Source organism: Delphinapterus leucas, chromosome 8 (assembly GCF_059928025.1).
Source record: "Delphinapterus leucas isolate spDelLeu-1000000601 "Yukka" chromosome 8, BTC_Dleu_Yukka2, whole genome shotgun sequence".
Classification (NCBI taxonomy): Eukaryota; Metazoa; Chordata; class Mammalia; order Artiodactyla; family Monodontidae; genus Delphinapterus; species Delphinapterus leucas.
Window position 1 is genome coordinate 107,075,452 of NC_143136.1, and position 14,508 is coordinate 107,089,959.

Here is a 14,508-nt window from a genome sequence, read left to right on the forward strand (position 1 = left end):
CAAAAATAAAACTACCATATAACCCAGCAATCCTACTACTACTGGTCATATATACTGAGAAAACCATAATTCAAAAAGAGTCATGTACCACAGTGCTCACTGCAGCTCTATTTACAATAGCCAGGACATGGAAACAACCTAAGTGTTCATCTTCAGATGAATGGATAAAGAAGATGTGGCACATATATACAATGGAATATTACTCAGCCATAAAAAGAAATGAAATTGAGTTATTTGTAGTGAGGTGGATGGACCTAGAGTCTGTTATACAGAGTGAAATAAGTCAGAAAGAGAAAAACAAATACCGTATGCTAACACATATATATGGAATATTAAAAAAAAAAAAGAATGGTTCTAATGAATGTAGGGGCAGGACAGGAATAAAGACGCAGTTGTAGAGAATGGACCTGAGGACACAGGGAGGGGGAAGTGTAAGCTGGGATGAAGTGAGAGAGTGGCATGGACATATATACACTACCAAATGTAAAATAACTAGCTAGTGGGAAGCAGCCGCATAGCACAGAGAGATCAGCTTGGTGCTTTGTGGCTACCTAGAGGGGTGGGATAGGGAGAGTGGGAAGGAGACACAAGAGGGAGGGGATATGGGGAGATATATATATATATATATATATATATATATATATATACACATATAGTTTATTAACTTCTATATACAGCAGAAAGTAACACAATATTGTAAAACAATTATTCTCCAATAAAGATCCTAAATAAAAAAGTATTCCTGCACCTTGTTTGGGGAGATGTTGGCTAAAGACCTTAGAAACTTAATATTGGACGAAGGACTCTTGCTCCACTATGTGGATGACTTGCTCATAGCGAGCCCTACATATGATAAATGTCTACAAAATACCATCAGAACCCTGAATTATTTAGCTAATTGTGGATATAATATCCCCAGAAAAAGACCCAGATATGCAAACAGCAAATCTCTTATCTGGGCTTTGTCCTCTCCCAAGGATAGCGGGATCTTTTGCCTGACAGAAAGCAGGTAATTGCAGGCTAGAGTGCCAAACAGCCTTTGAAACAATAAAAAAGAAGTTAGTCTCATCACCGGCTTTGGGACTACCGGACTTAAAGACACCTTTCAAAGTGTATGTCCATGAGAGACAAGGCATAAGCCTTGGGGTGTTAATTCAAACTCTGGGGAATATCCTTCCACCCACTGCCTACTTCTCAAAACAACTATAACAGACTGTTAAGGGGTGGCCTCCTTTCCTTCGAGCTGTAGCAGCCACTTGGGATATACTTCAGGAAGGTGAGAAGTTTACCCCGGGGCAAACCACCACTGTGAACACTGTGTATGTTCCTCACGTGTCCTTTCTTTGCTGGAACAGAAAGCCGGCTATCAGCTGACTTCCTGGAGAATGGGAAAGTACCAAGCCATTCTCCTGGACAATCCCAACATAAGACTTCAAGTCACTTCAGCCCTAAACCCAGCCACATTGCTCCCGATGGATGCTGCACAATCCCCAGAGCCTGACTCCTATACATCATCGAGCTACTGTATTCTAGCAGACCGGACACAATGGACCAACCCTTGGCTGAGCCAGATATGGAATTGTTCACCGATGGAAGCAGCTTCATGGACCAAGGTAGGCAACGTGCCGGGTACGCAGTGGTAACACTTAAAAGGATCGTTGAAGCAAAAGCCCTGCCCCCAGGAAGCTCAGCTCAGAAGGCAGAAATCATTGCTCTGACAAGAGCCCTGCTCCTTGCTAAAGGGAAGTGAGTAAATATATACACAGATTCCCACTATGCATTCTCTTTGGTGCATGCTCAGGGGGTGATCTGGAAAGAAATGGGGCTTCTCACTTCAAACAATAAAGACATAAAACATGCTTCTGAAATCCTGTCACTATTAGAAGCAGTCCATAAGCCCTCACAAATGGCTGTAATGCACTGCCCAGGCCACCAGAAGGGCGAGACTCATATAATAAAAGGCAATTGATTAGCTGACCAAGCTGCAAAGAAAGCAGCAAAGGAAGGTGATTATCAAGCCATGATTGGGTCACTTCTCCCACAGATCGACCTGTCAAAATATCAGCCAGTGTATTCAGAAAAGGACAAGGAGAGGACCAAAGAGTGGGGTTTCACTTCGACCATAACTCACCTGGCTGGAAATGTAATGAACAAGGAACTGTTTTGATTCCTGAGGCCCTCTTGGACACTGTGCTGAAGCACATTCATGACAGTACACATCACGGGAGAGATGCCTGCAATGGATTCAAAAGTATATACTTGGACCTCACCTACAAAAGACCATCCAGTGAGTCACACGGAATTGCATGATTTGTGTTAAAAATAACCCCAAAACTGCTGTCAGACCTTCCCAAATGGGGCCCAGCACAAAGGGACCTGCTCCACCGAGGACTGGCAAATAGACTTTACTCAAATGCCTCGAGGTGCAGGAAACTTCAGATACCTGCTGGTGTGTGGACACTTTTTCAGGATGGGTGGAAGCATATCCCACACAAACAGAAAAAGCCTCCAAACTGGTTAAAGTCCTCCTTAAGGAAATTATTCCTCGGTTTGGACTGCCTAACACCCTTCAGAGTGATAATGGACCTGCTCTTTTCTCTAGCATAACTCCAAAAGTGTGTAAAGTGCTGCAAATTGATTAGAAGTCACATTCACCCTGGAGACCACAATCAACAGGAAAAAGTGAGAAAATGTATCATACATTGAAAAGGAGCATTGCTAAAACATGGCAAGAAGCTAATTTAACTTGGGATAAGGCGTTGCCAGTTGCCCTGCTATGGATCAGAGTGGCTCCCAGAAGCAGGCTTAAATTAAGCCCCTTTGAAATATTGTATGGCAGGCCATTCCATGTATCTGCCTGGACAGGGGAATCTGTAAATGCTCTGAAAGACCTAGCTGTTTCTAATTATGTTAAAGCTTCAGGCACTATGCTAACCTCTGTTCATGAGTTTGCTTCCAGCAGATCTGCCTATCCAACTGAAGTACCCTACATCATTTCTGACCTGGAGATCAAGTCCTCCTTAAAACCTGGAGAGAACAAAGGCCTGGGCACCAGCTGACTGCAAGGTGGACAGGACCACACGTGGTATTACTCACCATGCATTCATCTGTCAAACTGGCTGGGACAAAGCCTTGGATTCATCACACTTGCATTAAACCTGCACCACCATCATCTAAAATGATGCAGCTCCTGAGAGGCTTGGAGAGCAGTGGGTTTGTGAACCTTCAGAAGACCTAAGGTTGCTCTTCAAAAAGGATAGGTGTTGAGACTGCAATTTCTTTACAGCTTGAGAAGGGTGGGTCAATCTATTTGTTTAATCCTGTTCTACTGAACAACAGAGCATCAGGTTCAAATAATTGAGAGTTGTACTATTTACTAAAAATTCTGTAACTGAGCAGGACCCTATGGGGCCTTCCTGGGACAGATCTTCCCCCATGTCCCCTGCTTTAGCTGCTCTCTGAAGTAAATAGATAATAGTATTTGATGCAAATTTCCTGAGTTGTTTTGCAGATGTGAAAACCCCTCACCAAATGGAAGATATTAACTACTTGATGACCAGAAGCACATAACCCCAGGCTTCCTGGAGCCTAAAGACTGATAAAGTTAACCCCTTTGACACCACCCTGTTGCCTTACCATCAGCTAATCAGAGAACTGTTCATGATCTGATCACCCCTTCAACCTGGCTTTTAAAAATGCTTTGCTGAAACCCTTCGGGGAGCTCAAGGCTTTTTAAAGCATGAGCCACTTTGTATCATTGCATGGTCTTGCAATAAACCTTTCTCTGCTCCAAACTCTGATGTTTCAGTTTGTTTGGCCTCACTGCACGTCCAGCACATGAACTTGCATTAACAATTCTAAGAATTATCCCCTGCCCAAGGCTGATCAGTTGCATTCTACAATCACCCCTCATTACCCCTACACAGCAGGAAGTAGCCAAGAGTGGTCATCGTCCCTTTTCCCCACAAGATTGTGGAATGGACATCGACAGTGGGGAATTGTAACAGGGAAGAGGGAAATCTGACTCCATGTTGGATCTGTTTCTTTTACTTTAACCTTTGCTTTCTGTTGCTTTTGTTATTATAATCACTAAAAGGATGCTGTCTATAGCTGTAAGCATACATAATGACCTGTCACAGGAGACCCTGCCCAACTATGAATGGCTGCAGAAAAGAAGAAATTAACACATCCCTTCCCTGATGAGGGCCAAGAAAGGAGATATCTTACAAGATTAATGGCCTTTTACTTTACTTCCTCACCACCTCTCCCTCTCTGTTCTATAAGAGAAACTGGCATCCAGTCTCCAATCAGATGGTTTTTGGGGACACTAGTCTGCCATCTTCTCCATCTGCCATCTTCTCCCTCTGCCATCTTTCCGAATAAAATCATTATTCCTTGCCTCAACACCTCATCTCCCAATTTATTGACATGTCGTGCAGCAAGCAGAGTGAGCTTGGACTCAGTAAGAGCCCAAGTCACATCTCAGCTGGTTTGTTGGGCTCCTGGATCCCAGCTCCCTAGAAGGTCACAACATAGAAAGTTTACTCAGGGTAGGAACTGCCACTCCCTCATCTGTGTCCCTGTGTCATCTTCATTGCAGCCCCAAGACTCAAGCCATGTTTCCTCAGCTTTGGAGATGAGGTAACTGTGATTAGCAGTAGTGAAGTGGCCGGCCCAAGAGCACTCAGCCAGTGCTGGCAGAGGGATCCCTGGGGGCCAGGCTGCAAGGACCCTGCACCTACTCTGCAGGAGCCAGAGCCTGCCTGGCCCAGTCAGGACTCCCTGGGAGGGAGATGCACACTCTCCAGACCCTTTCCTGCCTGGTTGAAGAGCTACCTCCTCACCACGGCCTCCCCACAGCTTAGAATCCCTCCCTTAGCAAAGAAGGGACTGCTGTGAACAGCTCACATCATGGGCTGGGCCATGCACCCTAACTGTCAAGCTTCAAGTGGGATAATCATTTATTCTGCAAAGTGAAGCTTGGCTTACCTGAGGGGTTCTTCACTGAGTGTGGTCCTGGCTGGGGTCATTCATGTGGCTCCACTCAGCTGGGAGCCCAGGTCGGCAGGAACATTCTAGAAGACTTCATCCACATGTCTGATGCCTCTGCGGAGGTGGCTGGGGCTCTTGTAGCCATCTGGCTCCCTCTGTTCATGGAATCTCAGCATTTATACTCCAGACCAAGATTCACTACATGGCAACTGGGTCCCAAGAAGGAAAACGCAGAGACAGCAAGGCCTGTTAACCTGGGTTTGGACATTACATGGTGTTCCTTCCATCACGTTATATTGGTTAAAGCAGGTCACAAGCCTGGCCAAGATTCAAGGGATGGGGCCCAGCCTTCACACTCCTGAGGAATGGGGTAGAAACGGGAGGGATTGTTGGTGGCCAGCTTTGAAGAGACATTCCCAGCCAGATGAGGGTAGGGTGACTGACCTTATGTTTAAAAAGAAAATGTCCTTATCAACAAAATATGCATATTCACATGTTTACAAGTGAAATGACTTAATGTCTGGGGTCTGCTTTACAACCATCCAGGAAAAATGTGAAAGACATGAAACAGGGTTGGCAAATATCAAGAATCATGAAAAAAATCGTTGATGGGCATAAGGTGTTCATTATACTTTCTATTTTTGTAAATGTTTAAAAATTTTCCACTATAAGGTGCAAAATAAATCCAGCAAACAAGTAAAGCTGAAGAGGTTGGGAGGTAGGAGGCAATGTCTCTACAGTGCAGTGGACTCAAGGGGGGCTGAACTGGGTCACCTCCCTGGCTTCTCCCATCTCTAATAGCAGGAGGGCATCCCACCAGCAGCCCAAAGAGTTCAGGAGAAAGAGGAAGGGGTTGCAAGCCTTGGGTACATTCAACAAGGGTGGGGGCATGCATGAGGAGAGGAGCGGGGGGGTGGGCGGGCAGCAGGAGGGTGACACCCACCTCACCCCCACCTCCCGACACCTCATACCCTGCTCCAATCTCTCCATCCTCCTGGGCATCAACCCGCCGGGCCCACAGGCAGCCACCCCGTTCTATTCTGCCCACCCTTGTGCTTCTGAGCTTGAGGCAGCCTCTGTGCGCCTGAACAGCTCATCTCAGCTCTCTGCCAGCTCATCTCAGGAGAAAGCTGTAGCCCCGACACCCAGTCCCCAGGTCCTGGTTCCCACACAATGTCCCTGCAGACAACTATGGTCAGTGAGAAAAACATTTGTTTTCTAAAAATGCCACGTGACGTCAAGCCCTCTCCTGGGCCTCACGGATGCAGCAGTGAATAGTGGTCCCTGCTGTCATGGATCTTATATTCAGGGGCACAAGATGAGCTTACGGAAGGAGCAACGTCTGATGGGAACCAAGGGTGACCTACCCCTGGAGGTCAAGCATTCAGGGTCCTCTCCACTGAGATTTTCCCAGTTCCTCCTCTTTTGTTTCCTAACCACAAGACCCTCCATGTCCTGTAAAGTATGTGTGTGCACGTCTGTGTGCGCATGTGTGTGCAAGAATGTGTGTACATGTGTGTGCAACTGCGTGTGTGCACACGTGTGCATGTGTGTGTGCATGCGTGCATGTGTGTGCGTGTGTGCCTCGATTGTCACTGCTGGTGCCGTTTTGTTTCCCAAAGCAGGCGTGAGGCTGAGGGGCAGGAAAGAGCAGCAGAGGTGGAGAGAGCCATTGCTTCTCTCCATCGTTTATTCTTGTAAAGTTGCCAAGGTTCTCCTGGGTCCTGAGACTACGGAGGGGAAATCTTGGCCACTGTCTTGTCAGAACTGACAGCTCTTGGCTGCTGACTCCAAGCTGGGGTTTTCTGCCTTTTCCAGAGAAAACATCCTCTTCCTCTGACGCTCACTTTGTTCTTTGAATTCACATACAAAGCCTTTCACCAGTGAAGAGAAAAGCAAAACTCTCCAGGGAGAGAAAGCCGACGCCCACCTGGAGATGGCTGGCGTGCAAAGCCCTGAACATCTGGCCGTGGAGTCAGAAAGACTGTTCCTCACTGGCCAAACCACCTTGGGAGAGCTGCTAAACCTCTCTGAGGCATATTTTCCTCACTTCCAGAACAGGGTGTTGTCAGAGTTGGATGAGGTCATGTCTTAGAGAGCTAGGAGCTGAGGGGTCCTCAGATGTCACCAGTTCCTCCCATCCTGGCCCAACCCTGGTCTCAGCTACCCTTCCTGCCTCATCTTTTCTTCTGCAAAGCAGGGTTTACTCTCCTGCCCCAGAGCCCCACCCATCTGAGAAGCCCAGAAGACACACATGGCCCAGACCCTCAGTGAAAGTGTCCAGCATGGACCAGTTCTAGAAGCCCAGCATGCGCTGCCATCTGGAGGGGGCACTTCCAAAGATGCAGACATTGGAAACAATGTGTGATTCTAAACAGGTCCCATTAAGTGCATGGCTAATAAGAAACCCTTGCTCTGGGTGCTAGTTTTGCTTCCCTTTTTCCATTAGGGCCAGAAAAGCTTTGTTCTACAAAGGATCTAAAGTGAGTTTCTTGAGTAAAGGGTTTTCTTTCCCTTGAGAGCCACGGGATTCAACAGGATGAAGTGGAGCCAGAGAGGGGAACCGCAGGACACCTGTGAAAAGTACAGAGACTGTCAAATGGGGAGAACTTTCGTAGAACTCGCAATGTTCAAAATCATGCCTGTATCTTCGACTGCTGCTCCAAACCCTCCAACCCAACCCCAACCCCAACCCCAACCCCAGGGTGAGCAGAAACTCACACAGAGCCCCTTAGCAGAGAAGCTGGGGGACCTGGACACAGTGCCTTGCACTGTGAGAGCTGGGAGGGTGATGGAGGAGCCGGGAAGGAAGAGTCGGACAGCCCACCCCAGGAAGGACTTGCCTTCTAAACTTTCCCTCCCAAGAAAAATGGAAGACTGACAAGGCATTTTGCCAGCAGGGGCCAAGCATGGGGCAGGACAGATGCTGGTTGAGACTCTGGTCTCTCAAGCCAGACCCAGTACTGCCACTTACTAGCTGTGTGACCTTGGGTAAGTTACACAACATCTCTGTTCCTGGGTTTCTTCACTTGTAAAATAACAGATTTAGGTATATGAATACAAGCACAGCATCTAGGTAGCCATTATCGCAATTTCAGAGTCAAGGGGCAGGAGAAGTTATAATCTAGGAGCTCCTGTGAGCTGCCTCATTCTCTTCCTATGAGCCATCCATTACGGATTTCAGGAGAAGCTGGGTCCAAAAATGGGTCCTAGACTGACCCTTCCTGGGAGAAGAAAGGTGAAAAACGGCTGGGGATGCCACCAAGCCAGCATGCCAGGGGACTCAGTTTGGTCAAATAGAATTTAAAACTGACATCCCTGGGAGGAAATGCCTAATTCAGACACACATGGAATAAGCAGGGTGTCTGAGGTCACAGGAAAGGGAGTGGGCAGGGCCGGAGGAGGGTGTGCTGCTGTGTGCTGAGTCCTCCCAGGAGGACCATCTCAGGAGGAAGGACAGGGAGGACAGTAGCCGTGAGCATGTCTAGGAGCCCCAGCTTGAGGCAGTGAGGGGTGTGGTCACCCCAGGCCCCGAGAGAGGCCATCTGGCTGCCATTTCTGGCTTCACCACATGGCCTTGGGCTCAGGACAGCACTCTGGAAATCTGGAGGAGATAAACATACACAAATCACAGGGCTGTGAGGATTAGTGACGAAACATAAACTTACGGCAGTGCCTCCTGCTAGGTGAGATGGATCAGTAGCTGTTGTTATTTGTATGATTTGCCTGTTGGTTAGGTTTGGTGATACATTTTCTCATCATAGGAAAGTCAGGCAATGGGTGGAAGAATTTTCTTATCCTCACGTCTCTTTTCCTCTCCTTTTCCTGAAGACAGTGTGACCCCGTGAGGAGCGCCAGGGGCATTTATAGCCCATCTTGGGGACGTGGACGCCGCAGAGACCTGAAGACCCAGACAGAGACGGTGCACCTGCCTGAGGACCAAGGGGAAGCCCCCATCACCACTGCCTTCTCTAGAAACAATGGCATGAGACAGGTGTGGGCATCCCCACTTTATACATGCGGAGAATGAACCCAGAGAGCTTCTGGCTCTTACGCAAGATCACACAGTTAGGGAACGGTGGAGCCAGACCCTGGCTCTCCCCCTCCCCCACTCCTGCCTCACCAGCACCAGCAGCCATGGTAAAGCACAAGGACCCTCTCCAGACCTCTTGAATCAGAACCTCTGGGTAATTTTGAGGCAGCTCCAGTTTGAAACCCACTAGAGATGAACTAGCACACTAGGGAAGTGCTCATGGCCAGAGCAGAAAAACCCAACAACACAGGAATCTAAAGACCCAGGCTCAAGGCTAGAAGGCCTGAGAGCTTCCCTAGATGCACAGGGACCAAATATGCAGGCTCAGAGATGAGAGGGTGGGAAGGCAGGAAGAAATGACAGGACTGAGTGATGTTAGGGCATGTGGCACACCCACTCAGGCTCAGTGGTCCTTCCTGGTGGCTGGACTAGAACAGGAGGGATGAGTGGACATCAGCTGAACTGAGATCTGGTTTGGGTGGGCGGTTTCTGGGATCCAGCCCTGACTCTCCCTCATTGCCCTTGGGGAGATCGCTTCTCTGCAGGAGGGGGGGCTAGCAGAGAGTGTTACCAGGGATAGCATCATAAAACACATAGGGCCTGCTTAGCCATCAGCGGCCACTGCATCTAGAAAAAGACACTATAGTAAGTCCCCTGTATATGAACCTTCAAGTTGCGAACTTTCAAAGGTGCGAATGTGCATTCCATCCACGTCAGGCAGGAGTGACATGGCAGCTTGCCCTCCATCTCCTCTGGCTGACGATCTTTCAGCGCTACCATCTCCCACCTCCTCTCCCTCCTCCAGTCAGTAACGCCTTCTTGCCTGTTTACCCAATGCCAGGCCCTGTACACCAGCTGCTGTACCATACTGCTGTACTTTTAAAGATACTGTAAGATTAAAAATATTTTCTTTATTTTTTGTGTTTGTTTCTTACATATCATTCGTGTGATATGTACTATGACAGTACAGTACTATATAGCCGGTTGTGTTAGTTGGGTACCTAGGCTAACTCTGTTGGACTTATGAATGCACTCTCGGAGTAGAACACGTTCATGTGGAGGGGACTTACTGTACTGAGTTTTCAAATGAGCATCACAGTGGCGGTGGCACGCTGGGTTGTGGGCTTGAAATAGGAGCGCTCCAGAGAAATCAGGGTGGTGGGAGAGGAGGATGCGCTCACCTCCCCGTCACAAACATATCAAAAGTACAACTACATGTAAAATAACTCTCACTGAAATCAACATGAAACTTAGCAAGACAGCTCTTCTACAACCAAGCCTATATATAAAGATCCACATGGGGCTTCCCTGGTGGCGCAGTGGTTGAGAATCCGCCTGCCGATGCAGGGGACGCAGGTTCGTGCCCCAGTCCGGGAGGGTCTTACATGCCGCGGAGCAGGCTGGGCCCGTGAGCCGTGGCCGCTGGGCCTGCGTGTCCGGAGCCTGTGCTCCGCAATGGGAGAGGCCACAACAGTGAGTGGCCCGCGTACCGCAAAAAAAAAAAAAAAAAAAGGATCCACATGAAAGCTGGTAGGAAGGGAGGAGAAGCATACTCCTGGTGAGGGACCCAGAAGAGGAGAGGATACCACTGGTGCTGGGATCCTCCCTGGGGAGTGAGGGGTCTGAGCCACATGTAAGGCACCTCAGTCCCGGGTTTAACACTGGCAAGATAAGCTCTTTAGCTGGTTTGAAAAGAACCTGTAAGAAATGGAGACTCAGCTCTTAGAGAGCACACACATAGACTTGCTCACTCCCAGTCACAGCATGGAGGCAGCAGATGGAAAACTGCCTGGGGCTCTGGCTGGCTTGCCAGGATCACCCCAGTGCACCCCCCAGCCCATACCAGCCTCCTGTTCCAGCCCCTCTAGCTCCAGAGCTGCTCTCCGCTAGGGCAAAGGCTGCCATTGTCAATGCGAGTGTGCCCATTTGGAGGGAACAGAGCCAGCTTGGACCCCAGCCTCTGACCAGCGTGGAGACAGCCATCGCCAGTACACATGTCCCTGCCCACCTCTGGGAGGAAGGAAACTAGCTCCAGCGCAGAGACTGACATCACTGGCAGGAGTGAAACCAGCTCAATAGTGTGGCCCCAACCTCTCCAGCCCTGACCCAGCCTCTAACCAAGACATGCACACCAACTAAAAAAGTGAAACAAATGCAGAAGTGCAGCCCCAAGCCCTCAGGCCCTGGCCATAACCCAAACCAAGGCAGAGACTGCCATCACACTCAGCCGAAAATCAGCCCCCTCAGGGCTCCTGCTGCAATGCCTTGGGCCCTGACCCCACCCCCGATAGGGTAATCACAGCCACTGAGCATAGCAGAAGCCCAGCTCACACCTGCATCTGGCTCTAGCCCCTCTAAGTCCAGCCCCACCTCCCACCAAGGTAGTGACTACCAGCACACCCCAAGGGAAGATACATGCTGTGCCCACTTCAGACCCAGCTCTCCCTTCAAAGCCGCTGGTCACGTGCAGACCGCACAGGGATGCTCCCACACAACGATACATGTGCAAGACCAGGATAGGTGACTGCTTCACCTAATTTCATAGAGACAGGGAGAGGTAAACAAAATAAGATAGAAGAATATGTTTCAAATGAAAGAACAAGAAAACAAACCTGAAAAAAAAAAATCCCTAGCGAAACAGAGATAAAAAATTAACCTGATAAAGAGCTCAAAGTGATAAGAAGAAGAAGAATGCTAACTGAACTGGGGAAAAGAATAGATGAACACAGTGACAATTTTAATAAACCACTAGAGAATAATTTAAGAAACACAGATGAAGAATAAAATAACTAAAACGAAATATACACTAGAAGGAATTAACACCAGATTAAGTGGTACAGAAAAATGCATAAGTGATCTGGAAGATAGAATAATGGAAATTGCCCATTTAGAACAATGAAAACAAAACCAAATTTAAAAAAATAAGGATAGTTTAAGGGACCGCTGGGACAACATCAGATGTACTAATATTCACATTATAGGGGTCCCAGAAGGTGGAGAGAGAGAGAAAGGGGTAAAAATGTATTTGATGAAATCATGGCTGAAAATTTTTCCTAAGCCTGAAGAAGGAAACAGATTTTCAGGTTCAGAAAACACAAAAGATCCCAAACAAGATGAACCCAAGAGTCCCACAGCAAGACATATCATAATTCAAATGGCAAAAGTTAAAGGGAGAATTCTAAAGGCAGCAAGAGAAAAACAGAGTCATATACAAGCCCATAAGGCTATCAGTTGATTTTCTGCAGAAATATTGCAGGCCAGAAAGGAGTGGCATGATAGATTCAAGTCCTGAAAGGGAAACACCTACAACCAAGACTACTCTACAGTAAGTCCCCTACATACGAACAAGTTCCATTCTGAGAGCCCGTCCTTAAGTCCAATTTGTTCGTAAATCCAACAAAGTTAGCCTAGGTACCCAACTAACACAATCAGCTATATAGTACTGTAAAGTAATAGGTTTATAATACTTTTCACACAAATAATGTGTAAGAAACAAACACAAAGTAATAATAAAGAGAACATTTTTAATCTTACAGTACAGTACCTTGGAAAGTGTGGTACTACAGTACAACTGCTGGCATACAGGGGCTGTAATCAAGTGAACAGGCAGGAAGAGTTACTGACTGGAGGAGGGAGAGGAGGTGGGAGATGGTACAGCTGAAGGATCCTCAGCAATAGGAGACAGAGGGCAAGCTGCAATGTCACCCATACCTGATGCTGATGGCACAGGTTCTGGTTCCTTGCTGGATTCAATTCTATCTACCCTCTTGAAGAAATGATCCAATGATGTCTGGGTAGTAGCTCTTTTTTTCTCATCATAGATGACACAGTAGCACTGGATTGCACTCTGAACAGCTGCTGTAACCTTTGTGTATCGTTCTATGTTTGGGTCCTGTGCCTCAAAAACTAACAGTGCCTCCTCAAATAAAGAAAAACCCCGTGCCATTTCCTGTGTTGTGAGTCTCTTTGGTTCTTCAGTTACTTCTTCTTCCTCTTGTCACTCTTCATCCTTTCTCTGGGCCTCCAATTCCATCAGGTCTTCATTAGTAAGCTCCTTGTGTTGCACAGCAAGGAGTTCAATGAAATTGTCTGCTTGCAGATCTAGATCCAGCTGCTTGCTGAGGGTCACTAAGTTGCTGAAGCCTCTTTGGACTCCTCATCCACCTTCTCAAATCCACAAAAATCATGAACAAACTGCACGCAAAAGTTCTTCCAGGGCTTCCCTGGTGGCTCAGTGGTTGAGAGTCCGCCTGCCAATGCAGGGGACACGGGTTCATGCCCCAGTCCAGGAAGATCCCACATGCCGCGAAGCAGCTGGGCCCGTGAGCCATGGCCGCCGAGCCTGCGCGTCCGGAGACTGTGCTCCACAACGGGAGAGGCCACAACAGTGAGAGGCCCGCGTACCACAAAAAACAAAAGCAAAAACAAAAACAAAACAAAAAAGTTCTTCCAAAGCCCATTCATGGTGACAGCCATAAAGTCACGCCAAGCAAAGTCAATGTTTTTTATGGCCTTGTAGATGTTATAGTTGTTCCAAAATTGTCACAAGGTTGCTAGAGTAATCAAAACAGTATGGTAACTGGCACAAAAACAGACACATAGATAAGTGGAACAGAACAGAGAACCCAGAAATAAACCCATGGCACATATGGTCAATTAATCTATGAAAAAGGAGGCAGAAATATGCAGTGGGGAAAAGGTAATCTCTTCAATAATTGGTGCTAGGAAAACTGGACAGCTACACGTAAAAGAGTGAATTCAAAAATTATCTCACACCACATACAAAAGTAACCTCAAAAAGGATTAAAGACCTAAATGTAAGACTGGAAACCATAAAACTCCCAGAAGAAAACATAGTCAGTACAACCTTCGAGATAAGTCTTAGCAATATTTTTTGGGGATCTGTCTCCTCAGGCAAGGATAATAAAAGAAAAAATAAACAAATGGGACCTAGGTAAAATTAAAAGCTTTTGCACAGTGAAGGAAATCATTGACGAACCGAAAAAACCTACTGAATGGGAGAAAATATTTGCAAATGGTATGTCTGATAAAAGGTTAATATCAAAAATATAGAAAGAGTTCATACAGCTCAATATAAAAAAAAAACCCAATCAAAACATGGGCAGAAGACATTTTTCCAAAGCAGACATACAGATAGAAAACAAGCACAGGAATAGATACTCAACATCACTAACCACGAGGAAATGCAAATCAAAACCACAATGAAATATTACCTCACACCTGTCAAAATGGTCTTGTCAGAAAGACAACAAATAACAAATGTTGGTGAGGATGTGGAGAAAATAGAACCCTAGTGCACTGTTGGTGGGAATGCAAACTGGTACAGCCACTATGAAAAGAGTATGCAGGTTCCTCAAAAAACTAAAAATAGAACTACTATATGATTTAGCAATTCCACTTCTGGGTATATATCTGAAGAAAACAGGAACCCCCCCCTTTTTTTTTATTTTGTGGTACGCAGG

General features: G+C 47.0%; 1 long non-coding RNA gene across 2 annotated transcripts in view; it reads right to left on the bottom strand.

Annotated features, from left to right (window-relative positions):
• The window catches only part of LOC149748601 (uncharacterized), a 35,299-nt gene extending 23,646 nt beyond the window's left edge, over positions 1-11,653 (bottom strand). For both annotated transcript variants that reach the window (XR_016394189.1, XR_016394188.1), the window contains exons 1-3: positions 8,661-11,653; positions 4,990-7,566; positions 2,132-2,234 (exon numbers count right to left, since the gene is read on the bottom strand). This is a non-coding gene — a long non-coding RNA (uncharacterized LOC149748601). The remainder of the gene's footprint in view (positions 1-2,131; positions 2,235-4,989; positions 7,567-8,660) is intronic.
• Between the last annotated feature and the right edge of the window lie 2,855 nt (positions 11,654-14,508).